General features: G+C 38.9%; 1 protein-coding gene across 4 annotated transcripts in view; it reads left to right on the plus strand.

The window, feature by feature from the left end:
* The window catches only part of LOC129731596 (discoidin domain-containing receptor 2), a 682,978-nt gene that overhangs the window by 451,841 nt on the left and 203,840 nt on the right, over positions 1-27,297 (plus strand). The gene's annotated exons all lie outside the window — the stretch shown is intronic.

Here is a 27,297-nt window from a genome sequence, read left to right on the forward strand (position 1 = left end):
TCTTTGTCCTGACGGAAGATCTAACTTTGCGAGTATTTCCTGAGCCAAGTGCCTATTAATGATAGAAATATCTTTGATGCAAAACGACTTGTTTGATCGGTACCTATAATGTAATCAACAATTACATTTTGAAACAAACTTTTTTTAAAATTAGACGTGATTATTAAAAATACTGAAGAGAAGCTTTGTACACGTTTATATTTGCCCGGCAAACTCTTACAGAGTGGCCTCTAACGGACTTTTGGATATTTACCAGTGCACTAAGGAAAAAACACAACATATATAAACCATAAAACATATCGCGTTTATTCCTGTTCCTTTAGCTGTCAGTGGCAGTTAAATCCTAAGGGCGGTTGTTCTCCTGCGGCTCGTGGTGTCTTTACTGGTGACGTCCGGGGCTGCTTCCTAGCTGTCTTCGGCGGGGCTAATGTTTTCCGCTCCTTGGCACTTAGCCGGGGATAGCCAATAGATATACTCACCCTCTCCGGCGAGCGAACACAGACAGTTTGCACATGATGCAGCACAATCTTCGCAGGACTTAGCAGCGGACCAACCTTCACTGCAAACTAGAAAACTACACGAAACACAAACGTGATCGAAGCTGAACTGAATAATTTCATGATGGTTGCCTCCGCTGTCGACCAAAACAAACCCCCTGAGACTGAATTTAGCACCGGTTTTCGACAGTTAAGGAATATCATGAAATAACAATCCCTAAGCATTGATTCAGAAACATGCCAAAGAAATTACTACACCTATCTAACGCGATTATAACGTTCGCAAACGGTAGCACAAATGAAAATGAACAAATTTAAGTGTACGATATTCAGCAAACTGGTGGTGGTGGTGGTGAGCAATTGTCATGTTGGGTACTCGCTCTTGCGGCAGTACCCAAAATAAGGGTAAATCGCCACTCAATTGAGGGTGTGAAAGGACAAAAGTGTTAAGATAAAATAGCGTTAGAATATGTACATTTTTTATTTAGAAATTCATGTTTTTTTTCTACTTGAAGTTCATAGGTACATTACATTATTAAAAAAAATAATCAGGTCTTCTGCGACAAAAAAATGAATACTCGGGCCTTCCTTTTTACATGCTACATCAGATTCTGCACTGTCGTTTTTTCAACCTTCGCAGCTGCTACATGCCAGTTCGTCTGGAATTGTTGATCGCTCCCGACGACTTTTGACGTTGGACTAACGTCTATATCGAAGTTAGGCACCTGAATTTGAAAATCTAGTAATTCAACCAGGGAAAACCAGGAAAAAGTGGTCAGGTTTTGAGCGCTTATATATCAGTCATTTCTTTTCAGAATTTCGAGGTTTTGGCATCAACCGATCAGAAATTCTTTTACGGTTGAATTTATGTAACAAAAATAACCTATTGTTCGAGATACACTATTGAAAAATTGATAAATCACATCGATTGTCTAAATCATACCGAGCAACCAATCACCACCTTTCTTCACAAGCACAGTCGACACTAACGGATACAACCGATCTGACTTTGTAAACAGTCTCGCAGCTTTCAACCAATAACGATCTCGCTTTCGGTTGCGGCAACAGGTGTTTCAACACCATTTTAAAATCCTCTTTTTATCATTACCACTGAACAGATTCTAAACAGGAATGGCTTGATTGATAGGGGAAATATTGCGCAAGATTGTCATATACTAATTTAAATATGTTTTCGATACTAAACTAGCTAAAAGTTGTGTTAAAAGTCGTGCACATTCAACCAATCACAAGCTCGCTTCCCCTTTGCTCGCGAATTGATTTTTGCTTTGGGCTATATAATAACCTGCGTCGTCTCATAGTAGTCATCAGTCAACAAGTGGAAGGCCACTAGAACGGTCTTGAATAATCAGCAGCGGTGGCTGATTCCAGTGGCGAAACTGAGCTGCAGCAGAACCAGAGCGGTGGTATCAGGCAGCAGCGGCGGAGGTAGTGGGCAGCTGCATTTCTTCATTCTGTTCGATAGCTAGAGCTGTTGCGTGTGTATGGCTAGCTATAGCGTGTGTAAGATATAGCATGTGTAGCATATTATGGCTATAGCGTGTATATCTTCAGCGTGTGTACGGATAGTTATAGCGTGTGTGTGGATAGCTGCTGCGTGTGTAATGATTACTTATGGCGTATGTATGGATAGTAATAGCACATGGTTGGATAGCTTATGCGTGTTTATAGATAGTTGTATCGGATGTATGGATAGGAATAGCGTGTGTATGGATAACTTTAGCATGTTTGTATAAAAAACTATAGCTACAGCGTGTGTATGAATAGTTTTAACGTGTGTATAGATAGTTATAGCATGTGTGTGGATAACTATAGCGGGTGTTTATCGAAGATTATTATTGTCATTAAAAATATTAAAACGTCTTAACGAACACAGTTGTGAATTTGATTTTACAGCAGCGATTTTAACTTCTTCAGCCAGTCTTTAGTCATCGAGAAAAAATTACTGCCTATGAATGATCAACACTTATTTACTAAAAATTTCATTTAGATCAAAACTGGTTCTTTTGAGTGTCATAAATTATTGGTAAAAAGAGTTGCAAGTTTTCTCAAAAAGCATGCATTAAATTTTCATTTTTGTTTCTCGGTCCGCGGTTTTGATTTTGTTTCTCGCACACAGAGAAAGAAACAAACTTGTCGCTATAGTGAAAAATAACAAAACAATTAGAAATGCTCTAAATCACAATTGAAGAAGTTAAGATATTTTCCTGTCACTCGCCAAAACCTTGATAACAACTACCGAAAAACGTGTAATTGAGCTCTTGCTGTATTAAGTTATTGAAATAAACGTATTTTTTGTTTAAATACATGAAGTTATATGCTGGGCTGGAGTTAACCGAGCATGAGTTTCATCAATTTAATGTCAAACAATTTTTAAATTTAAAATTTTCGTTTGAATCGTTCTGGGCTCCAATTTCAGATAGTTTCGTTAAGTTTGCTTTTTGCTTAGATAGGAAAATTTTACCAATTCGCTCAATTAAATGATTGTCTTGCTGGTGCAGCTACGAACAAAGGTTTGATTCGAATATGTATGAAATGACAGCGATTAAATAAAAGATATCCATTCTTTTAGTAGGGTAGGAAACATATTCTAAGCAGCTTTAGGAACCGCCTGTGTATTCAGACGAAATACTCGAAATGTGCTGGGTGAAACTCAAACAGTAGTATATCAATCTGCTCTCTATCGTTTCCTCTGTCAGAACTTGTTTTCGGATTGTAAAACTAAGTTAGCAAACTTTGACAATCATCAATCAAAGTTACCAATCGAAAGACACTATTCCAATCACCCCGAACCTATTTTAAGCAGTTTCCATCTGTTTTGCAGGCGTTTTTTTTTCAGCACCTGAAGTGGCTCCTGAATGGCTGCAATATAGGTCGATTTGTTTCAATTGCAATTGTTCACAGATTTCTCTGTGATTAACGGTATTTCTTATATTCGTAAGACAGCTAGACAATCAAAGTTTTCGTTTCCATCATTGAAATTGTCGATAGTGGTCGAAATGCAGGAGTTTGAGGCCTGTTTTCTTCGACTGATTAAAATAGGTGCTACTGCTTAAGCCGTTCCCTACCCTATATATTATTATTTATAACTAGTCGAACGCTCCCGGCGATGCTCGGGATCGAAGGTTTCGAAGCCAAGACTTTTTTTATACTTCATTGCTGCATTAGCTCAAATCTCTTATAAAATATTTCACATCTTATATGTCCATCATCACTTTTAGTACTTCAATATTCGGAGAACGCACAGAACGGAGATTTCTTTATTGGATTGCATTTTGTGATTTAAGGCTGATTTACAGAAACTGGAAGTCGCCATTTTGGATTTCAAAAAGACGTAAGGAGTTCTACTTTTGGAAGTATTGAAATTGTTGGCCAAATAGCTCTTTAGATTATTTTGTTTAAACCGGAAGTCGCCATTTTTTATTTCTATTTTTATTGGCAGTAGTATTTTTTATAACTCACTTGTAGCCTTATTTATACGATTGAAATGATTAAATTCTGAAAATGTCACTGAAAAAAATAATTCTGCTCCGTGCATTAAGTAGAGTGACATATAATTGTAGAAATGCTACATTTTCCGGTGTTTTTCTTACTTTTGCATGATAATCCATCACGACTTAATGAAATGATCAAGCTTTTACAACATTATCAAGCTTTTACAACAATGAAATAACTTTTTAGATAACTTTTTTTGATGATTTTATAGCAAAATGATCTTGAATGCCAAAAGCGACCCATAATTGTGTCTTTTGCTATGCAAATGATATTTTTCTTCTTAACCGATTTACACACATCAGCTGCAATAAAACTAATTTTCGATCGAAAGTATACATTAGAACACAGAAATAGATTGTAAAGCATTCGTGGTTGATAATTTTTCCAATTTTATATTCATTTTTGAACATTCAGGCAAAACGTTGACTGACCCATAATTGTAGAGGGACTGTATAATACGTATAAATTTCAAAAAAAAAGTATTTTGATGTGTTTTTCTGTATTCTGTATTCCCCGTGGCTCTGTGGTTAGCGATGTCGATTGGCTCTCACACGGTTGTGATATCGCGTTCGATCCCCGATAAGGTCGAAAATCAACAACATGCAAAATTTGCTAAAATCAATATAGATAACGAATTCTCCCAACTAATGTGGTTGATCAAGAACGCTATTAGAAGGCTAGCGTGCGATATTGTTGTGCTGTATACATAAATCATCTTTAAACATACGTAGTTTTATGAATTATATCTCATTTTTTAGCATTAAGATACCTTTTATTTTTCCTCAAATGTCTTCCTGAACGTTATCGAACATTTTAATGAGAGAGTAATCACATGTCATCGCATTGAATTTTGAATTAGAGGCATTGAATTTCGATTTTGCATGCCTTACGTAGTTTTGTGAATAATATTTCTACTTTTTACTTTTCCTCTAATGTCTATCCTGAACGTAAAAAAACTTTTTAATAAAAAAAAATAATCACATGTCATCGCTTTGAATTTTGATTTAGAGACAAATTCAGTAAAAATAAGTCATAATTTTTGCATGTTTTACGTAGTTTTGTGAATAATATCTCAAGTTTTAGTAATCAGATACTTTTTATTTTTCCTCAAATGTCTTTCCCGAACGTTAGCAAACATTTTAATTGAAAAATAACCACATGTCATCGCTTTGAATTTTTAATTTAGAGACAAATTCAGTGAAAAAGTCATAATTTTGCATGTTTTACTTAGTTTTGTGATTAATATCTCAAGTTTTAGTAATCAGATACTTTTTATTTTTCCTCAAATGTCTTTCTTGAACGTTAAAAAATTTTTTAATTAAAAAATAATCACAGGTCATCTTTTTGAATTTTGATTTAGAGGCAAATTCAGCATAAAAAGTCATAATTTTGCATGTTTGAAGTAGTTTTGTGAATAATATCTTAAATTTTAGTAATCAGATACTTTTTATTTTTCCTCAAATGTTTTTCTTGATCGTTAACAAACATTTAAATGGAAAAATAATCACATGTCATCACTTTGAATTTTGATTTAGAGGCAAATTCAGCATAAAAAGTCATAATTTTGCATGTTTTACGTAGTTTTGTGAATAACATCTCAAGTTTTAGTAATCAGATACTTTTTATTTTTCCTCGAATGTCTATCCTGAACGTAAAAAAAAAACTTGTTAATAAAAAAATAATCACATGTCATCGCTTTGAATTTAGATTCAGAGACAAATTCAGCAAAAAAGTCATAATTTTGAATGTTTTACGTAGTTTTGTGAATAATATCTCAAGTTTTAGTAATCAGATACTTTTTATTTTTCCTCAAATGTCTTTCCTGAACGTTAGCAAACATTTTAATTGAAAAATAACCACATGTCATCGCTTTGAATTTTAATTTAGAGACAAATTCAGCATAAAAAGTCATAATTTTGCATGTTTTACGTAGTTTTGTGAATAACATATCATGTTTTAGTAATCAGATACTTTTTATTTTTCCTCAAATGTCTTTCCTGAACGTGAGCAAACATTTTAATGGAAAAATAACCACATGTCATCGCCTTGAATTTTGATTTAGGGGCAAATTCAGCATAAAAAGTCATAATTTTGCATGTTTTACGTTGTTTTGTGAATAACATCTCAAGTTTCAGTAATCAGATACTTTTTATTTTTCCTCAAATGTCTTTTCTAAACATCAACAAACATTGTAATGTAAAAAAAAAACCACATGTCATCACTTATTTTTTTGATTTAGAACGATTTAAAATGATAGTGGTGACTGTACACCTCAGAGACGGAGGGAATAACATCAATAAGATCAAGCGTTACGGAATTCCATTTTTATATAGTAGACGTTTTAACGTCTCAGCATTCAGAAATGCACTAGATAAAATTGCAGCAAATACTAGAGTTGCAATTCTCTCTATTATTTGTTTCAATGGAAAATAAGAATACCGTAGTCCAACGTCATGCGGTCGTGTCTTGAATACCACCAATACCATTTTTTGTCTTTCGTAAGTTCCACTCTACGATGGCCCTGTATTCTTCGATCGGGCGAAACTCTAGAATATTGGGCAGGTTTTAATCCTTAGGCTTGAATTGGAGGTTGTTGGTCGCATACCATTCCGGGACCTTTTTGCCGCAGTGGCATGAGGCCAAATCCGGCCAAAACAGCACGGAGCCCGTGTGCTGCTGCAGGAACGGCAGGAGTTGTTCCAGGAGGCACTCGTTGACGTAAACTTCCTGGTTGATGATGCCGGTTGTTACTCTTCTCTCCACACGAGCATATCGCACAATACATGGCATGGCTGAAAATTTGGATAATCGCTCTGCCTTACCAGAACTACCTTTTTACCAGAAGATACGCCATTTGGGGTAAAACCACATTCTTAGACATACGTAACACTGCCGATTTTTTTTTTTGGTACTCTTTGCCCCACATCAACCGGTACCAACACCAGTTTGAACTGCTCGACGAAAATGAACGGAGTGAATTTTCTTCATCGCGGCTCTACTCGAGCCCATAACAAAATCCCTTAAGGAACTGTCGAAAAGGTTGTTTACAAATTCTATGCTGCATTTTTCGAGTGGAAACGAGACAAATGCAGGGCTGCGCAGGTAAACAACCTCCATAAACTACTCAAACAAAGGGTTTTTTTTTACAGAGGTTGGTACTTTCGAGTAGTTCATTTTGTAGCAACTTTTTTGAAAGATTTCTTCCTGAGTGTTACGTATGTCTTATGTATGTGGTAAAACGTTCCTTGAAGATATTTTTTTTTTTGAAAAACGCCGTCAAAATCACCAAAACTGCAAGAACTCGGGTTAGACTTGATAGATTTACTAAAAATATCGATTATCACTCTAGTTAAATACGAACTTAAGGGCAAGATGACAGAAGTGACAAACAGATTTGCGCGACGAAATAAAATATTTTTCTTGAAACATACTTGGCGATTTTCGGGGTGCTATTTTCTCTACAGAAAACAGTCCAGAACCCGAAGCTAGCATTTAATAAAACGACTGAAGAGATTTTATTTAATATCTAATCCAGATGCATCATTTGGAAACTGATTAAAAAGGGCTGAAAGTTTTCTTGACTTTTTCACTAGGTTTCAAGAAAAGCATCAAACCTGGACATTATCGGTAAGACGCTTGCTGAAAGACTGCAACAACTGCTCAATCGGAGAAAATCAAAACAACGTCCCTCGGGAAGGTGGTTGCGACTCTCGCGAACTGGCTCTTGAATATCTCTGCCACCGCGCCCCTTCCCGTCGCCGTGTGAAATGCTTGTCCCGGAAGCTAGGTTAAGTCAGTTTTAACATATGTCTCGTCATCCATAACAATACAGTCGAATTTGGTCAACATCGTCGTGCATAATTCAGGCTTCAGAGTTGTGGTCAACCTCTCCCCAAAAGACTCTAATCAGTTTCGACACCGTCGTTTGAGGCAAATTGAGCTCTTCAGCTTCGGTCAACTAAAGAGCGTGCGCCGAAAACAAAGTAGGCACATCATTTTACACACCCATGCCACCAAAACTAGGGCTCTTTTTTTTTGGAATAATCTATTATGGGATTAATGCTACGTTGAAGTTAAGCACTTTTTCCAGGTCGTTCCATCCTTTATTTCTGGTGCCGGCAGGGTTGCTCAAGAGAAAAGATTTTACAGAGTTGTCGTCTGGCATCCTCACAACGAGGCCGGCCTACCGAAGCCTATTGACTTTCGTCAGGTGTACAATTTTCTCACCAAGCAGCGCGTGCAGCTCCTGGCCATTCTCCGTTGTCCGTCTGTACTCCACCGTAGATAGTCCGCAGTACCTTCCGTTCGAAATATCGCAGAGTGCTCAAGTCCTCCGCGGAAAGCGTTGTAGTCTCGATTTTAAGTTCATCCCGTTTTTTTAGTGTTAACTTCGTGCGTCCACACACCCCATTCGATCGAAGCGTCTTCCGAAGTGAAAAGTAGGCACGATTTCCCGCCTGGCTGCGTCTCTGGATCTGATGGTCGACCATCTTAAGCTCATCGCTATCTACATAGACTTTAGTTGGGAGACTGATGCTGTTCTCTTGGAGCTTCTCGCTCACATGCATCTTTTTTCGACGCATTTGTCACAATCCGTCTGTCTCAGTCCGACATCTGTTGCGATAAGTACGACATTTCAGCCAGTCACCTTTTGAGTAGGTGGTGCAGACGACTCCCCCCATCCTCTAGCATGGCAACTCTTTCGCTTTTCAAATTCTGGAAATGATTCAGTGCATCACATTAGCCAGCACCTCTATTCCATGCTCTAAGAGGTCGCTTGGCAATTCGTCTTTGCTGACGGCTTTATTGTTCTTTAGCTTCTCGATCTCACAACCTTGGAGGCTGGCACTCGGTTCCTGTTTCGCTTCTGCTTGTTGTATCGCTAATTAGGTATCCATCAAACCAAATCCTTCCCGTAAGAAGGTTCCACATCGTTGCATATGTGGGCTTGTCGCACATAGCTTCTGCGAGACTGCTTCATCTTCTCAAAGAAATTCTGCCTCTCGTTGGCACAGAACAGCTGTTCGAGCTCCTCATGCTCACGATCCTCTTTCGTTCGAGGATTCCGTGCCCGTTTGTACTTGGTTTTATTCTTCCTCGTTAACTGGCTCAAGTATATCACCCAGGTGCAGTTATTCTCATTCACCGCTGCCTCGTATTCACTGTCATTTCAGTCGTTTCTGATGATCGACACCTTAACCCCTAGTATAACCGTTGCGGTCTCCCTGATGACTGTGCGAATCCTGCACCATCAGTCCCCGAGAAGCGATGCGCCTAGGCCCTCCATCGTGGGTAATACTGCTTTGACCTGTTGCGCGTGGCTGTGAAAAAGACCTAGATGTCTCAAAGCTGCTTTATGTTGAGTCGCGAGGTTCAGCTAAGCCGTGCATAATAGACGGTCGACAATTTCGAGCGAAAGTATAGTGGTCCTTGTCAATATCCGTACCGCGATTGATGCAGACGATGGTTATGTCATAAAACAGCCAGCTGTCGATGAAAACATGATCAATTTGGTTTGCTGTACGTTGATTAGGTGATCTCTAAGGACAGTGGTAAATCGCGATTTTGCGGAAGCCGCGAATTCCGCGAAATCCAGCATCAGCCGCGAAATTACCAAAAATCCGCGAAATGCCGCGAAAACCAGCAACACAGACAAATCTAAAGATTAATGGGCACCTCGATGGCAACGGGAGGCCTTTTCCTACACAACCAATAAGATGGAATAGTACTACTGCTCTCTTACAACGAGATTTTGTCAGCCTGGGTTGAATTGTTTTCGAACGGTTCGGTTATTAGATCCTCTTCGGGCAAAGATTCTGGTGATTGGAGACCAGCATGATAGAGTTCCAGAGTGTGTAAAATCGAAGTTGAAAGATGTACCTACTTCCGGATGGCAAATAAATATCTATAGATTCCCGGAAACTCGGTAGATGCGGAATGCAGCGTGAGTCAAAATATGATTGAAGACAATTTGACAGTAGTCCGTTCTGCAAAGATATCATGATCATCAAAACAGTTTTTTTATTGTTTCTACCCAAAAGAGCACTTCATTTAGCGTTTTATAAAGTAAAGGTTGCCGCAAAATTACCGCGAATTCTATATATTTTCTATTCCACCCGCGAATTTTCAACTTTTTTGCCGCGAAAATCCACTGTCTCTAGTGATCTCCAAGTGGTTTTGTGGATGTTGTCGCGGGGAATAAAGGCACTTCGGACCAGGACTGAAAAATTTCGACGCTTTTGCATGAAAGTGAAAAATAGCCACCGTAAACGTCAGTGCTTTTTTCTACCGGCACAAGGAAATATTTCGCTTTCATGCAATCTACATTCTCTCTTCCTACGTTTCTTCAGTATTCATAAAAAAGGAATACCGAGTTATCCGTCAGGCGAAGTGAAAGCGTTTCGTTTGATATTCACTGTTTCAAATTCTCTGAAAATTTATTATTCTGATTTTCATTGTGTATTACAGTTCAGTGTTGTAAACTTGGTTAGACTTGTGATTGATAAGAAAAATGCTGCCCGATATGAGGTTTAGCGTTTCATTATGATAACGACAGCAAGCGTCACGTTGATAACGTCATTTCCGTTTTACCAATGTAACGGTGAATATCATTTGGTTGGATTTTAAGAAGATTTTTTTTGCGTGACCGTAAACGATGCGCGTGTAGTATTTTATCGGAGTGTGGCAACTTATTTCGAGGATGAAATTCTAGTGCATTTATAAGGGCACTGCGTTTTTATGAAGTGAAAATTGAAAAAGATTAACTGCAATTTTCACATAATCCCGGACCGCTTCGGACTACTAGTCCTTGGGAAGTTACAAAGCGAACGCATCGCTGGCCGTTGTCGTTCGTCTCAGTGTGAAGGTTGTGCGAGCCAATCACAGCTTTGTAATTCATTCCCTTCCAATCTGAGTGTCTCCGAAGACGATCTAGATGTCTCAACGCATGCTGCTATCGTACAGTTTCTTCAGCTGCGCGTAAAACACTTCATTCTCTACACAGGGTCCTCTTTAGAGGGAGCAGTGCACGTTGACGATGGAGTAGTTGTAGAGCATGTCTTTCAATTGAAACATACACAACTCGTAGCTGATCGCCTACCATTTGTTTAAACGGCTCTGCCCAGTACTATAAGGCCGAAAGCTCGTTGGTGGTGGCGTTGCCCTGATATTACTGTGCCATCCTCCGTACCTGCCCAGATTCAATCCTACAATTACATCTGTAACTTGTACCCTGTAACCGTGTGACTTCTTAAGCTCTGTAATTACATTGTTTAGTCCTAAGTCATTATTACATATAACCCCTTGGGCCATATACCTTGTAGTACTTTAGTGAAAATTTATGACAAAACTGTGTCCACTGTCAGACAAATTATCCTACATTCACCAAAAACTATGTTAACGTTTGTCAAATAAAGATGAAAATCACTTAACATGCTGCAAACCGAAAGATAACAGTTTGTCAAAATGTTTGAAACATGTTCACTTCAAAATTTATCCCAGAGATGAAAAGTATGTATTTTTTTACGTTTAGCTACAACAGCTGAATAATTTTTTTTTGTTTGAAAGAAACATTCGATAAAAATGTATTTTGACCCAATTACAAGTGATCATTCCAATCAATTAGGTCGTTTCCAAAGAAACCTTTTAAGCTCTTTGACATTTTCATTTATGATCAACTAACTGTGTGACCTTTCAGATGAGACCAAAATCATGCAGATCAGATGTTTCATTCTTCGGTACATACACACATCTGAAGTTAGCTGGCACTGGCATGATATCCTAAAGGGTAAAGTGCCTCCGACTTTTTTCTCACCAGGTAAAAAAATCAGCTATCTTTCAGAGACCATTTACAATGATTTAAAAGAAGCTATGATAAATTTATAGCTATTCGTAAAAGTCAATTTACAGCAGCAACACGGCTCATAGCGTAAATATAATAATTATTCATAGGCATCAAGTTTCCCAAATCCGAAACTCCCGGTCCCGGGGTCAGGCAATTAGTGAGAGGAATGTGAAATTATGCCACCCATTTAGCCTCCGATTGTACGCATCCGATCGCATCGTTTTCTCCTCTGGGCTGGGCCGCTTCCCTACTGTCATCGTCATCGAACTCCGTTTCAGCGGCACGCATTCCGCATCCCAGCTGAACTAGAAAGAAAGTGAATCAAAGCGCGCGCGACTCATTTCCCTTCGCACGTTTCCCTTATGACAGGCCGACATGTGTTTATAATTTACAACAATTTTTCATAAAATTCAGATACAGGATCCGAGCGAGCGGCTTGCGGCCGTACAGCGCATCGACCTCGTTAGGCATAAACATTGTTATGATCGCATTTTCCCCCTTTTTTATACCGCACCCGTTCTACGCTTTTTATTCCAAATTACGCTTGAGTGGGAAAATGTTAATAATTTTCCACTCTTGGAATCGGCAATTATGGCCTGTTCCGAAAAGACGTCTCAAGTTTACGTCTAGACTGGGTGCAACGATGTTCCTATTAAATTTTTCGGGATGTTGAGAGGCATGATGATCGCGTACGACCTGCCTGCCAGGTTGGGATGGAACATTTCCAACAAGCACTGAAGGAATGGTGTTTTGTTAATGAGTGGAAATTTGGCTCAAATCAACCGTGAAGATTATCAGCAATCAAAAAGGTGATGCGGTGACGATTAACCGTTCGTTATACAGGTGTTCGGGGGGACATCCGCATCAGCGCTAAATTTTCGATGACGACGAGATTGGTGCAGTCCTAAATCAAATTCATAGTCCAATAAATTAAACATTCTGTTTTATTTGATGGCGCGGTACCATTCGAATTAGGGGCTGCAAACCATGCCAACTCACGAAAGAGCAAATGTGCAAATTTCGCTGTTGACGTTGCCATCTGTTTATTTGACCCGTGCGTGACTGTGACCCAGAATGCGGACAAACGAAATCGAAAGCAAATCACGACTACACGCACATAGTTTTCTCACACGGACAACGATGGCATCGAGGATGGCCAGCTGGTCAGCAAATACACATAAATCACGTAACGTTTCGACTTTGACGATATAAATCAATCAATCTGGGCCGGATTCCCTGCCAGATCGTTCGATGTCTAATTTGGGTTTCACGTCATAGTCTATGGATTATTAGCACAATCAGACGAAAAGCGAAGAATCGTGTTTGCACAGTAATGAGGCCAATAGAACGACGATGGCAGCGGCCTGCGAAAAGTCGGAAAACAGTTCCGGTAAATGTTGGCCAACTTGGACGTGCGTATTTGTTTGTTTGGCCAATCGAATATGGCGGAAAACTGCCAACTTTTTGGTGACTAGCTTGTGAGCTGATGAAGGTTAGTCTGGTGACCGAGCGAGACCCGGTTATGATGTGTGTTTGTCATTCGGTCTAGCAGCAGCAAAGTGATTTGGGACACCCGATTGAGCAACAGACCGGATCTCTTACCGGAGATAAAAGGGATGCTGTCGTTGATGAACTTCCGATGCCACGAATAATTGGCAATTATCATATTATCGGTGTGTCTGATGTGTGTGTGTGTATTGCGTGTTGGGAAACTGTGGTGATTAACGCAAGTAAAGTTTGCTGTGTATCTAATTGAAATAGATTTCGTAAGATATCTGATTATTTGAGTGATCAATATTGTAGCGATTAAATGTTATTCATCTACATCTGATTGCAACTCAACTATCATAGGGACAACAATACTAATATTGCAATAACGTTGTTGTTTGTCTGATTAAAAATGCAATAAAAGTTTTATTTATTTATTGTTTATTTAATTATTATTATTTATTAGTTTTTTATAATTAATTTTTCCGATCATACAACTTTATAAGGATAACTAAGGCTTTAAAAACGGATCTAATAAAGCAAGCTAGACGAGACGATGCTTGACATCAGTTAAATCAGAATTTCCCTGGCACCGTATGGTGTTTATGTAATATAAACTTTAATATTTTTCTTTAGTCGTTCACAGTCTACTCTTCGGAGTTTCGGACAGCCGTTGGCAGCCGTCTGCAAGATACGCACGAATCCACAAACGAACGTAGGGTTTGAATGGTGCCAAGCATCAACAGTTATTCATTTCAACGGAACGTTAAGCTTCTCATATTTTTGATTTGCCCCACGTTCACGGTGATGATGTTGCCCAAGTCCCAACGAAAAAAGTGCACTCTTTTAGAGACGATTCCTTTAAGGGTTACTGTATCATAGCAACGTTCGGTTTGTAACCACAAATCATGTGAGGGTAACCTTTCATAACATTCTCAATTCGCATTATTTAATAAATTTGTCATCCATCTCTATTGATCGGTGTTGAGAAAATAGATAGTCATAATGTTGAAGTTAACCACTTCAATTTACTTTTATTGATCTGCTGACTAACTGTCAGCTTGACTCGAATTTGAAATTACAGTGATTATACTTACCACCTAATTCCTACTCTACATGGTACATTGGCGATAGCTATGTTTACTATAAGAAAATTCAAGCTTGAAACCTACAATAGTATACAAAAGGATATAATCATATAAAACAGTTCGATGCTTTCATTCAAGCTTATGCACAAGAGTATAAAGTTGTATGTCAGATGTAGTAGACAAGTAATGTAAAATTTCATACTTCAACACCTCCCCGCAATTTTAACTTTTAGTTTTTCAAATAACTTTTGATGCTGAGTTTTAGGTAAAGCCTTAGTCAACGCATCTGCTAGTTGCTCTTGAGTGGGAGTGTACTGTAATGTGAGATGACCTCTCTTTATAATATCCCTGATGAAAACAAATTTCACGTCGATGTGTTTCATTCTTTGATGTTCCCGGGGTTCCTCAGAAAACCTGATACATGGTATGTTGTCTTCATAGATTGGGAATGACAAATTCTTCACCTCTAATTAAGATGGCAAATTTGAATGCCACATTGCTTCCTTGGTCGCAGAACAGAGAGAAATGAGTTCTGCCTCAGTTGAGGATAGACTAACAGTTGGTTGACCACGAAACGAGATTTCCGAATACTTGGAAAACATATCCAGAAATAGATATCCTGTCTTCTGAATCATTTCCAAAGTCTGCATCCGCGTATCCTTGTAGCGTTGGTAAGTCGGCATTTTTGTGATATACAAGTTTTGTATTTTTAGTTCCTTGAAGATATCTCAGGATGCGCTTTAATTCAGTCCAATGATTATCATTAGCGCTAGACTGAAATTTACTCAAAATGTTGACTGCGGCTCAATATCCGGCCTTGAACACAACGCTAGATATTGCAAGCATCCTATCAATTCTCTGTAAGGATGCGTGGTAAAAGGATCACCGGTTTGATTCCATTTTTGATTTACATCCATTAGAGTCGCAACTGGTTTACAATTCTCCATATTGAACCTCTTCAAAATTTTTTTAGTGTATTTCATCTGTGCAATTTCCATTCTCTGATTTTCCAGATCTCTTATAATGTCTAATCTCAAGAAATGAGAAACTTCACTGAGATCCTTCATTTGAAATTGTTTGGATAATTCAACTTTAATCCAATTGATATCGTCCATGAATTGACGACTTATGAGTAAATCATCTACATATAATACCACATACAAGACACGTTCCTTCATTTTGTATATGCAGCAATCATTATATAATGGTAACAATCCAAGTTTTCGCATTGCATTATCAAAGCGTTCATTCCATTTTCGTCCTGCTTGCTTCAAGCCATATAGTGTCTTTTGTAATTTAACAATGTTAGAAACCCCATATTCATCCAATGGTAGCTCCATGTAAATATCTTCTGTAAGTTCTCCATACAAAAATGCCGTTTTTACATCCATTTGATGAATCTTTAATTTTTGTTCGTTGGCAAGTGATAACATAACACGAATGCTACTCATTTTCGCCACGGGTGCAAATGTATCCTGATAATCAAGACCCGGTCTTTGTGAGCAACCTTTGGCAACTAACCTGGCCTTGTATCGACCATCGTCCTTAATTGTAAACAACTATTTGGATTTAATCGGTTTGTGGTGTTTTGATATACTTTCTATAGTAGTCCATGTTTTATTTTCATACAAGGAGGCAAGTTCTATTTCAATTGCTTCTTTCCATTTTATCCAATCATCACGTCTTTTTAAAAGATCAATGGATCGAGGAATTTCTTGTATAAATTCATTGGCACTGAATGCTGTTTCATAATTATTCATCCATTCTGGTGGTCGTCTTTCTCTTTCGCTTCTTCGAAACTCTTGATTTGCTCCGATTTGTTCGTTATCATCCCCGAAAGCACCATCGTCTTCTGCTGTTGCAAAACTATCATCCAAGTTCTCGGTAATGTTAGTGCTTGGACTAGCGTGTTCTGGTAGTGTATTAGTTACAATTGAAATATCCTCACAATTATCTATATAATCATTTCGCACACAATTGGTTGATACCAGTTGCTCGTTGAACACTACATTTCGAGAAATTTCAATCCCCCTAGTTTGCGCATTCCATAGTCTAAAGCCATTATTGGAGTATCCGACAAATTTCAGTAGCTTGCTTCGTTTATCAAGTTTGTTCATTTTCTCTTTTGGAATTTGCGCGTAAGCATCGCAGCCAAATATTTTCAGTTTGCTCACATCTGGTTTTCTTCCAAACCATTTTTCAAACGGAGTTTTTTTTTCAACAGAGCGCTTGTAGGAGATCTGTTTGTTAAATATGTGGCAGCAAAAACAGCTTCACCCCAAAGTTCCTTGGACAATGTAGTTCCATGTAGCATACTTCTTGCTTTGTCCAACAAAGTTCCGTTCATCCTTTCGCTCACTCCGTTTTGTTGTGGCGTATATGGCACAGTTGTTACTATTTGAATACCTTTCTGAATACAGTAGTTCTTGAAATTTTCTCCAAAATATTCAGTTCCATTGTCTGTTCTTAAATTTTCAATGCTTAGTCCAAAATGAGCCAAAGCCATTGCTTCATATTCCCTGAACCGATAAAACACATCACTTTTGTGGCTTAATAGGTACACTGTTGTAAAATGTGTGTAATCGTCAATGAATGTGACGAAGTAGCGAAAACCATCATAGGTCGTTTACTCGAAGAAACCACATACATCAGAATGTATTATCTCAAGAGGTCTGGTAGACCTGGGCAGAACCATTTGTTTGAATCTTTCACGCGTTTGCTTTCCATACAGACATGATTCACATATCTGTCTGTCTTGGTTAAACTCGTTCACCTGTATTTTGAAACCTTCAACCATATTCCTTTTGAAAAGTATCTCCAAGTTTGATTTTCCAAGATGACCAAATCGTTTGTGCCATTGAACCAAATTATCGTTCTTGCAAACCAAAGCATTTTCATTCATTGCTTCGTCGTATACATCTAGCAAATAGTGCCCGTTTTCGAGGTATCCTTTGGCAATAACTTCTCCAGATTTTTCCCGAATAGTAACAAAATTTTCAGTAAAAAGAACTTCCTTTCCGAGGCTAACCAACCTTTTAACGGAAATCAAATTTTCCTGCAACTCAGGAATGAATAGAATAGCACCAGAGTCCACTACCATTAAAGGACGTGAACAATGTCGACGAATACCAGCCATAAGAGCATGTTCTCTACGTTCGTATTGATTACCTACTCCTCTATTTTCTACGTTTTTCTATTGGGTATTTATTGCGATAATGCCCAAGTTGGTTGCATCTATAACATCTGATGTTACGCTGTCGATCGTTGTTTTCGGCCAGAAACGCAATATTTACTCCTGCATTCGTATTCCGGCATTGCAATATTTCAGTATCGTATAAGATTCGGTGTAGATCTTCTAAGGGTTTCCTCTGTAGGACCTCTTCTGGTAGTAATAATATTTGTGCAACTACGTTGTTGTATCGTTCCGGTAGTGCTCCCAAGAGCGTTTGTATGTACTCACGATGCGACGATTGTGGATCCGCACGCTGCAGTTCTCGCACAAGTTTGGAATGTGTTTCAATGAGCTCGTTCAAGTTGCCAAATAGCCTATTCCCTAGACCATACAATTGACGTCTCACGCACATTGCAACAAGCGTACCATTGCGTTGGTATGCTTGTACCAATGCATCCATGCACTGTTTTGCATAAGTACAATGCATGTTTTTTTGCAATGGTTCATTAGTGAGGGTGCAGCAGATTTCATCAATAGCTGCATCATCTTCCTCACAGCGTTTCCTGTAGCGACGCATTCGCTGTTCTTCTTCCTCTGGTGTGGCTTCTGGATCGGGTCCTCCATATGGCTCTTCTAGCGGCGTGCGATGAAGAGTATGATCCAATTTGTGTCTGGTCAAATGGTGCATCAAACGCCATTTCCATGCAGTAAACTGCTTTTCCTCGCCGCTGAACATTCCCACAGTGACGCTACGTCGTTGAATTAGCATCAGAGTGGCAGCATTTGGGACGAGAATATAATCCAGATCCTGTCCTGCAGCATCATATGCTCCGCCCGTAGTTAGACTGCATCCGATACTACCCACAGCACCAGCACCAGCATTGCCGCTGCCACCCGCAGCACGACCGTTACCGCTGCTACCCACAGCAATGTACTTCCACTGCTACCCGCAGTTTGACCGCTTCTACTGCTACCCACAGCTTGACCATTTCCGCTGCTAGCCACAGCTTGGCCACTTCCGCCGCTACTCGCAGCTCTTCTGCTTCCGCTGCCACCCGCAGCTTGACCATTTCCGCTGCTAGCTGCAGCTTGGCCATTTCCGCTGCTACCCGCAGCTCCAAGATTGCAGTCCACAATCTTCTTCTTCTTCTTGCCGGACGATGATTGTCCGCCTATAGCTTCCTTTTGTGGCGTTGCCATCTCAGCCAAATAGTTCCGATGAGTTGTCCTGGGCCCATAACCTGTTGAAGTTAACCACTTTAATTTACCTTCATTGATTTGCTAACTAACTGTCAGCTTAACTGGAAATTGAAATTACAGTGATTATCCTTACCACCTAATTCCTACTCTACATGGTACATTGGCGATAGCTATGCTTACTACAAGAAAATTCTAGCTAGAAACCTAAAACAGTATACAAAAGGATATAATCATATACAACAGTTCGATGCTTTCATTCAAGCTTATGCACAAGAGTATAAAGTTGTATGTCAGATGTAGTAGACAAGTAATGTAAAATTGCATACTCAACACATAAATACAAAGTTTGGAATATTATTTTAATACATATATTTTTTAAGTTATTTATTGGTAATCTCAGCTGAAAGTGCTCTAACAGTTCCCAAACTCATAGAAGTGACAGCACAAACGACACAGGAAATTAAAATAATAGTAAGCATGCCTTTCCAATTTTTATCTCCAGTCTCGATGCGATGGAAGAACCCCTTCCTTTTTCCGCGCTAAAGCAGTTGTTTTCAGGCAAATAACCGACGCTCAAAGTATCTTGGCTTTAATTCATAAGGAACCCAATTTCCTTGATTTTTAATCAATCTTAAAGTAAGCAATCGCTTTGAAATGGCTTGACGAGTAACTCCAAATACTGAAGCAAACTGTTACTGCGTTTGGACTGGAGCTTTATCAAGCATTTCCTCCAGATCAGCGTCTTTGAAGGTTTTTGGTCTTTCTTTCATGCAGTATTGCTTCAGGGAGCGGCTTTAATGCTATGTGAAAGCTCCTGGCTCTATATAGCCTCGTAACTAATTGGCTAACTAACCTGGAGACTGGCAGTTAGCTAACACTAGCGTGTCGGAGGTCAACCTGTCGCCTGCTTTGCAACTCTAGGACTACTTGAGAAGCGAATGATTTTCTTGTATCTCGTATGCCCCTTGTTTCACGTTGGTCGAAGCATTCTACGTCTTTCCTAATGGTTGTGCTGATAGGCATCATGCCGCACGTGACGCAGATTGCGTCATATGACACTGTACGAACGTCGTATGACACTGTACGAAACGCACTCGCAACCCTTAGGTACATGAGCCTGTAGGTACTCTTCAGTTTATCACGATAACTGTTAGTACCTAGCGCTTTGGATCACACTGGGCTTCTATACCTAAGTAAGGACGAAACCAGGCTGACCAGAAGTTTACGCTTGCTGCCATTCACCGCTGAGCTATTCGACACCATTCGAGATAGTGCTGCAATAACCGTTGAAGCACTCTTGCAAGCATAGTTTATGTGACTCTTAAATGTAAGCTTAACGTCAACCATAACCCCCAAGAGCTTCAAAGATCGCTTTGAGGTGATGGTGCTTCTCCGACTCTGACCACCACCTATTGCTCTGATTTGCGTTTATTCAAAACCGTGACCTCCGTCTTATGGTGCGCTATTTTCAGTTTCCTGGTGTGCATCCAGTCTTCGGCTTTGTGTATTACAACTCGATTACATTACAACGACGATTACAACTCCTATAGGCAACTTGAGTTTCAATACGACGGTACATGACATTCCACAACACCGGTCCCAGGATAAAACCTTGCGGAACTCCTGCGGTAATTGGGACGCACTTCTGACCCTCCTCCGTGTTGTTGACAAGTACTCGATTCTGGAAGACACCGGTACATGGATGCTCATGAGCGCAAGCGCTATGGAGTCCCAACCAAACGTCAAACCTGACGATTGCGTAATAGCGTATGCCCCTTCTCGTGCGCAATGTTATAACGAGCGTTGAAGTAATGTAGCAGTTCAATTGCCGGACCCTTTAACCGTTAAAAATTTGTCCACGTGGTATGTAGATGGCTCCTAACTATGTGACAGCTAATAGGGTTAGTTAGTTAGTTAGCAAATATATTTTCGAAGTAATATATTTCTACTCTCCTCTCATGACAATTTACGAAATTTACAGCCATGAAGTTTTTGATTAATTCAAACCAGTAGGTTTGAAACAGATTAGGTTGCTTACGTTGTTTACATTTCGTTTCTATTTACGTTGTCTCAAGAATTTAATGAAGCAGCCACATCAGATTATCTCATTGATTTTCCTGCTGGCTGAAAAATACTTCAAAGTAACTCGTCTCGTAATTCTCAAAGGCATAAAAATTAATGCTCTTAACGAGTGCATCATCTAGTTTGAACTGACGCTGGATAATGTGCCGATACACGTTGGCTCCACGATCTGGCGTTCGAGTCTACGAATCAAAGTCTGCCCGAATATATTGCATCCGCTATTATGGTTTTAGGTACACAGCAATTTTCTTACCATAATTGCTGCGAAAGATAATTTTCCTGGAATAAACAGACAACCGAAATATATCACACTCTAATGGCTTAACGCATCGCAGCATCCCGACCTGGCCCGTTCAGCGTCTCTCACGAAGATGAAAGCCACTTTCTAACTATCAAGATTAAGGTTCAAATTTATGACTTTAAACAAACTTTAATTTCTCTCTAATTTAAATGTGGGTTAGTTGGATGAATTCCGGGAGGAAAAGTTACCGTTTTCTCCCAACTCCCAGCACCATCCACGTTACCGCTCTAGGACCGGGCAGGTGCCAACAAGCTTAGAAACCGTTTGATAGGCCCTCTAATAGGCTTGGGGTACAGATAAATAGCGACAACGTTTTCGCCTCCACAGAGTGTGACTGCTCATTAAATATGTGTTAATATTTTTATGACTGCGACAAACGGACTGCGGAGGGCGATGAATCGGGAGAAAAAGGTGCCACCGATTGTCATAACTGATTGACGATAATTTTCAGTAGCTCTAACTACTTCTGATGTGGTGTGTCTTTCGGCCTAGCTGTCGTCTTATTTGATTTTAATGAAACCGAGAAAAAGCAGACCCGAGAGAGAAACAGAGAGCGCGAATAACAGCAAAACGACATATAAACAAATATTCAAAACCCAGAGAAAAAAGATATACCAATGCATAAAAAATTACGACACCGCGCACAGCAGCAGGTAGTGGCAGATTTCGATGGCAGCAAACAGGAGGATGGTTGGGGTGCTACCGAAATAACAGACTCCACAGCAGCAAATGCGCCTTGAAACTGAAGCAGACAACATTGCTGGGTCAGCGCTGCGGTTGTGGGATGATCATTTTCAGTGCACAGGGCTGTCGGCAGTTGGTGTTGGGCTACTGGCTGCACAAGTTTTGATACCCTTGATACAACCGCGATCATTAGCTTGAGTTTGTAGATTATGGTGGAATATTTTCCGCGCTTCCGTGTCTCCTCACGATGGTGATGTAGAGCTCTGCTTTCGGTCTGGTATGCTACTGCTGCTGTACTAAGTTCTGTGATTATTTCAGCAATTTGATCTACGTTGGGGAAAGAACAGCACCGGTCGTGGCGGCCAGAAGGTGGAGGTTATACATAATCATGAACGTCCTTCTTCCGGTTCATATACATGCCATGTTCGAATAAAGCTCCAAATTTTGTCCGTGAAATTGGACGAAAAATTTCACAGAAATTTTCGTCTAACGCAACTAAATGACCTATCTATTGATTATTAGGAGACCAGGGTGAGGACGGTTTAGGGTAGCTTTCAATATAACGGTTCCGAACATTGAATAATAATCATTACCGTCGTCATCAGGCGCTGCGAGCCGCTTTGTGTTCACCACGGGACTGGTATAGAGCACATTAGCGGATCGATACGTTAGACACGGAGGTAACAAATCAACAGACCAGCGGGCGGTGGAACGCTTCAAACGGAAGTCATTCGTTTGAATTTAAACCAGACAATTCAATTTTAATGTTAATGTTTTATGTTTATGCTCTTTCTCTCTCTTTATCGCGTCGCAGCTCGTTTAGGTTGAAGGCCTTTTCTTTGGATATTTCTCCTGGTTCTGGTTATTCTCGCCAACCAACACTTGTTGCGTTCAATAGAAATGTTTATTTTTTTGTTAATAACTGTGACAAAATGAGTAAATGTCAAACAAACTGTAGTTCAAAACCAACATTTCAAACAAATTAACCGATTTGAACCATATGAGTTTTGTTATGTCATCCTCTGTTTTTGCGGCCAGAATCATTTTCTACAAGGGTTTCGAGGTTATTCCTGCAAGAATATTCCATTTGATTGCTCTCCTTATAAGGGGCCATCCACATTCCACGTGGACAGATTTTTAACGATTTTGAAACCGAACATAATTTTCCAACCGTGAGTCTCATGTTGAACTAGTGTAGCAGTGTATTTGTTTTCAAAACTAGTTTTTGTGATGTGATGAAAAAACTATTTTTAGAATTACTTAAGTTACATATATGATAATTCAAATTTTAGGTATAAACAAGTTACAAAAAAATTTACTCATGGTTTATCCTTAACAAGCACACAAAAATTAGGTTTGAATTGAAAAAATTAATAGAACCACGCTTGAACATTAACCTATTCCTGCCGGAGCAGTCAGATTTTATCTTGAAAAATAACCTTCAAACTGTTTTTATTCAGCAGTTTAATCGTTCAAAATATCAAGCATAATTCTTAAGCTTAAATTCAAGTTTATAAGTCAGGTACCAACCGCCGGGAATGGGTTAATGACGAATGTTTTTACCAAAGATTTCTTATTATAATTGATTAAACGTGATAACAAAAGCAGCACATTGACATTTCCATGTTTTTTTTATTTGAATTTTGAATTTGAATGTGCTTGAAATGTTCATTCTTTTAAACCTCTGTCCGAAGTTCATTTTAAGACGCTCAATACGCAAGTTATAAGTTAGCTGATGAAGAAACCAAACCAGATTGCAGTTCTCGATTCGATAATCGAAAAAGACAGGTTTCATAATGCGGCAGAAGATTATAATTTCGCACATAGCTATACTAATCACGAGTCAATTCTTCCGGCACCAGCTGACAAACACATCCAGAAAATCTTATAGACAATGGCAAAGAAACTTCCAAAAATAATTTCAAGTCAAATGATACACCAGATTGTAATCTAGCAGCAGTGTTACGTCGTTAAAAAAAACCTAAATTAATCTACCTAGCGGTCAGACCCAGCCTTTCTCATTCAATTTTTATTTGTAAAAACAGATTTACATGAACGCTTCAATCCAATAAATGTATATTCACTCTTTTGGTTCTAAAATATTGATGTTGTAATCTATACATATAAAAATGCAGTCCGGTCTGTCTGTCTGTCTGATCCATATAGGCTCGTAGACTACCGAACCGATCGACGTGAAAATTTGTATGTAGGGGCTTTTGGTGCCGATAAAGGTTCCTATGATAGTTTGAGACCCCTCCCTCTTCTGGAAGGGAGGGGTCCCATACAAATGAAACATAAATTTCTGCATAAATCAAGAACAAACCAAGCAAATGAAACCGACTTTGGCATGTGGATGTTTTAAGGGGTAACTAATATGTCCATAATAGTTAGATAAAACACAAATTTGTGCACATCTCGAGAACTAATCAACTAAATGGAACCATATTGGCAGGTGAATGTTTTTAGTGGTAACAAATATGTTCCATAATCGACCTCAGACAACATTTTGGATTGTAAGATGGCAACTTCCGGTTTCTGGAAAACAGCCAAAAATGGCCGATTTCCACCAAATATAATAATATCCGGATCTAGAATAATACACAGGTGCTAAAATCGACCACAGATAGCATTTTAAATTCTAAGATGGCGACTTCCGGTTTTCTGAAAACAGCTGAAAATGACCAAATACCACCCAATATGAGTATTTCATTAACCAGTTTACCGTTCAAAATCCAGAAATTGACTCCAAATGCCATTATTAAATTCAAAATGGCGACTTCCGGTGTCGGAAAAACAGCGCAAACGACCAAATACCACCCAATATGGGTATTTCCGGAACCGTAATGATGCAGTGGAGCCACAAATCGACTTTAGACAACATTTTGAATTGTAAGATGGCAACTTCCGGCTTCTGGAGAACAACCTGAAATGGACGATTCCCATTAAATATGAGTATTTCTGGAACCAGAAAGATGCACAGAAGCTAAAAATTGATCACAGACACAGTCTTGCATTTCAAGATGGTGACTTCCGGTGTCTGGCAAACAGCCGGAAATGACCAAATACCATTCAATATTAATGTTTTCGGAACCAGAACCACGCCCAGATGACAGAAATTGATTTCACAGGCAAATTTAAAGTCCAAAATGACGACTTCCGGCTTCTGAAAAACAGTCCAAAGTGACCAAATATCACCCAATATGAGTTTTTCTTTAACGAGTATCCTAAATACCATTTGAAATACAAGATGGCGACAACCGGTTTGTGAAAAACAGCCTAAAATACTATCCAATATGAGTATCTCTGGAACCAGAACGATGCAAGGAGCTAACAATTGTCCTCAGGCACCATTTTGAATTGCTAAATGGCAACTTCTAGGCAACAGTGGGAAATGACCGAATAATACTCAATATGGATATTTCCGTAAACGTGATGATGCATAGAAACCAAACATTGACCCTGGACACCATTTTGAATTTAAAGACGACCACTTTAATTTTTGCAAAACAACCTAAATAACTAAATACCTCCCAAAATGGGTATTTCCGGTGTCAGATTGATGCCAGAAAATCTGCTGAAAATGACCGAATACCACTTAATATAAATAAATTTAGAGTTAAAGCGATGTACACAAGCCAACAGTCGAGGATGTTGTCATTTCGATTAAAACCAAACATTTCAAACGATTTGTTATTTGACTTTGATCATATCCTATGGCCGATTCGTCGTGCATTTGCAGACTTTAAACACATCGCAAGGAATCAATGAATTTGAAACGTTCAAATAGTACGATACCACACTTAAATTATGTTAAGGCCACATATATCGATCAAAGCAGGTATAGTTAAAATAGTCTTTAAATTTCTCTTCTTTCCATAACTTTTGAGCCACATATCAAATTGTTATGAACTTTGTTATTTGTGAGTTTGAGAGATGACTCGTTCGTATGACACTAGTAATGTTCAAATAAGTCATGTACTCTTTGAGATAATAGACTTTCGTTGTATTTTTAACAATTTAATACATAACAGTTGCTTAAGTTCGATTACAATCAAATGAAATGGGAACGTATAGGGCAGCCAAACATTGAAACCACGTGTCCAATCATAATTCATCATTTAACCCTTAACTAGCCCGCTCATCTGATATCAATATTGATCAAATCGGTTGTGTAGTTTCTGAGATAATGAAGTTTCGTGATTTTCACAAGTCGGTACATTACAGATGAAGTTACAGTTCGATTACAGCAAAATTCAATAGGGTCTTCTGAGGCAGCAAGACCATTCATTTGACACTGATTTTGTGGAAATCGGGTTAGCCATCTCTGAGAAAAGTGAGTGAGTCCAAGTAGTCTTCGGAATATGTTCCTTTTCATAGCTGGTTTTCACATTTTTAAACATAACAGGCAAAATAGAAGTCCGATTGCAAAACAAATCAATAGGGTCTTATGGGGCAACTAGACCTTCCATTTGACACTGATTTTATGAAAATCGGCCCAGCCATCTCTGAGAAACATGAGTGAGATTAAACAGTCTTCAGAACACGTTTCTTTTCATAACTTCTGGAACCAGAGTTCAATCGTTATAAAATTCAAAAGTTAAGGGTTTTTAAGGTAGCCCGTTCATTTGAAATCAATTTTGTTCAAATCGGTTGTGTAGTTTTCGAGATAATGATGTTTAACGATTTTTACATTTTGATACATAACCTCTAAACTTAAAATCCGATTACAATGAAATTGGGACAACAAGACCTTTCATTTGCAATTAATTCATGAAAATCGGTCCAGTCATCTCTGAGAAAAGTGAGTGAGAATAAAAATCTGCACATACACACACACACACATACAGAAAATGCTCAGCTCGTCGAGCTGAGTCGAGTGATATATGCCATTCGGCCCTTTGGAGCACTTTTTTACTTTCGGTTTTGCAAGTGATTGCTATAGGATAAATATGTATAAAACGCCCCACGGGGCATAACGCCCCAGTCCATTTATTCGGAAACACACAAAAAATAAGAAATGAGACTATTGGGAATCCGTAGCGGGTCATAGGACCAACCTTCTGTGCAAATTTGATAGTTGTCACTAGCAGCAAAAAATAAACAAAAATCAAGTTTGATTTGAGCTGCTTCAGATCTAATTTCTTGCAGCGTTTCCGTAACGTTTTTTTTCTTCTAATGTATAAAGTTTATTACCTGGTTTTTGTACTTATATATCTCAAATGAACCTCTAAGCAGCTGTATCTAGTGAAGAAACGATAAAAATTTTATAATTTGCTTGAGTATTCAATGCTTTCGGCTACACTACAGCTCGCGGGCAATATGCCCCACCGCTAGCCCGGCTGATTTGTTCATTGCTTTAGCGTTTGCTTCTGAGACTTCAAGCACTGTTTCACTTCGCATGCTGAGCTGGCATATGAAGCTACTGCATG

Source organism: Wyeomyia smithii, chromosome 3, assembly GCF_029784165.1.
Source record: "Wyeomyia smithii strain HCP4-BCI-WySm-NY-G18 chromosome 3, ASM2978416v1, whole genome shotgun sequence".
Lineage (NCBI taxonomy): Eukaryota > Metazoa > Arthropoda > Insecta > Diptera > Culicidae > Wyeomyia > Wyeomyia smithii.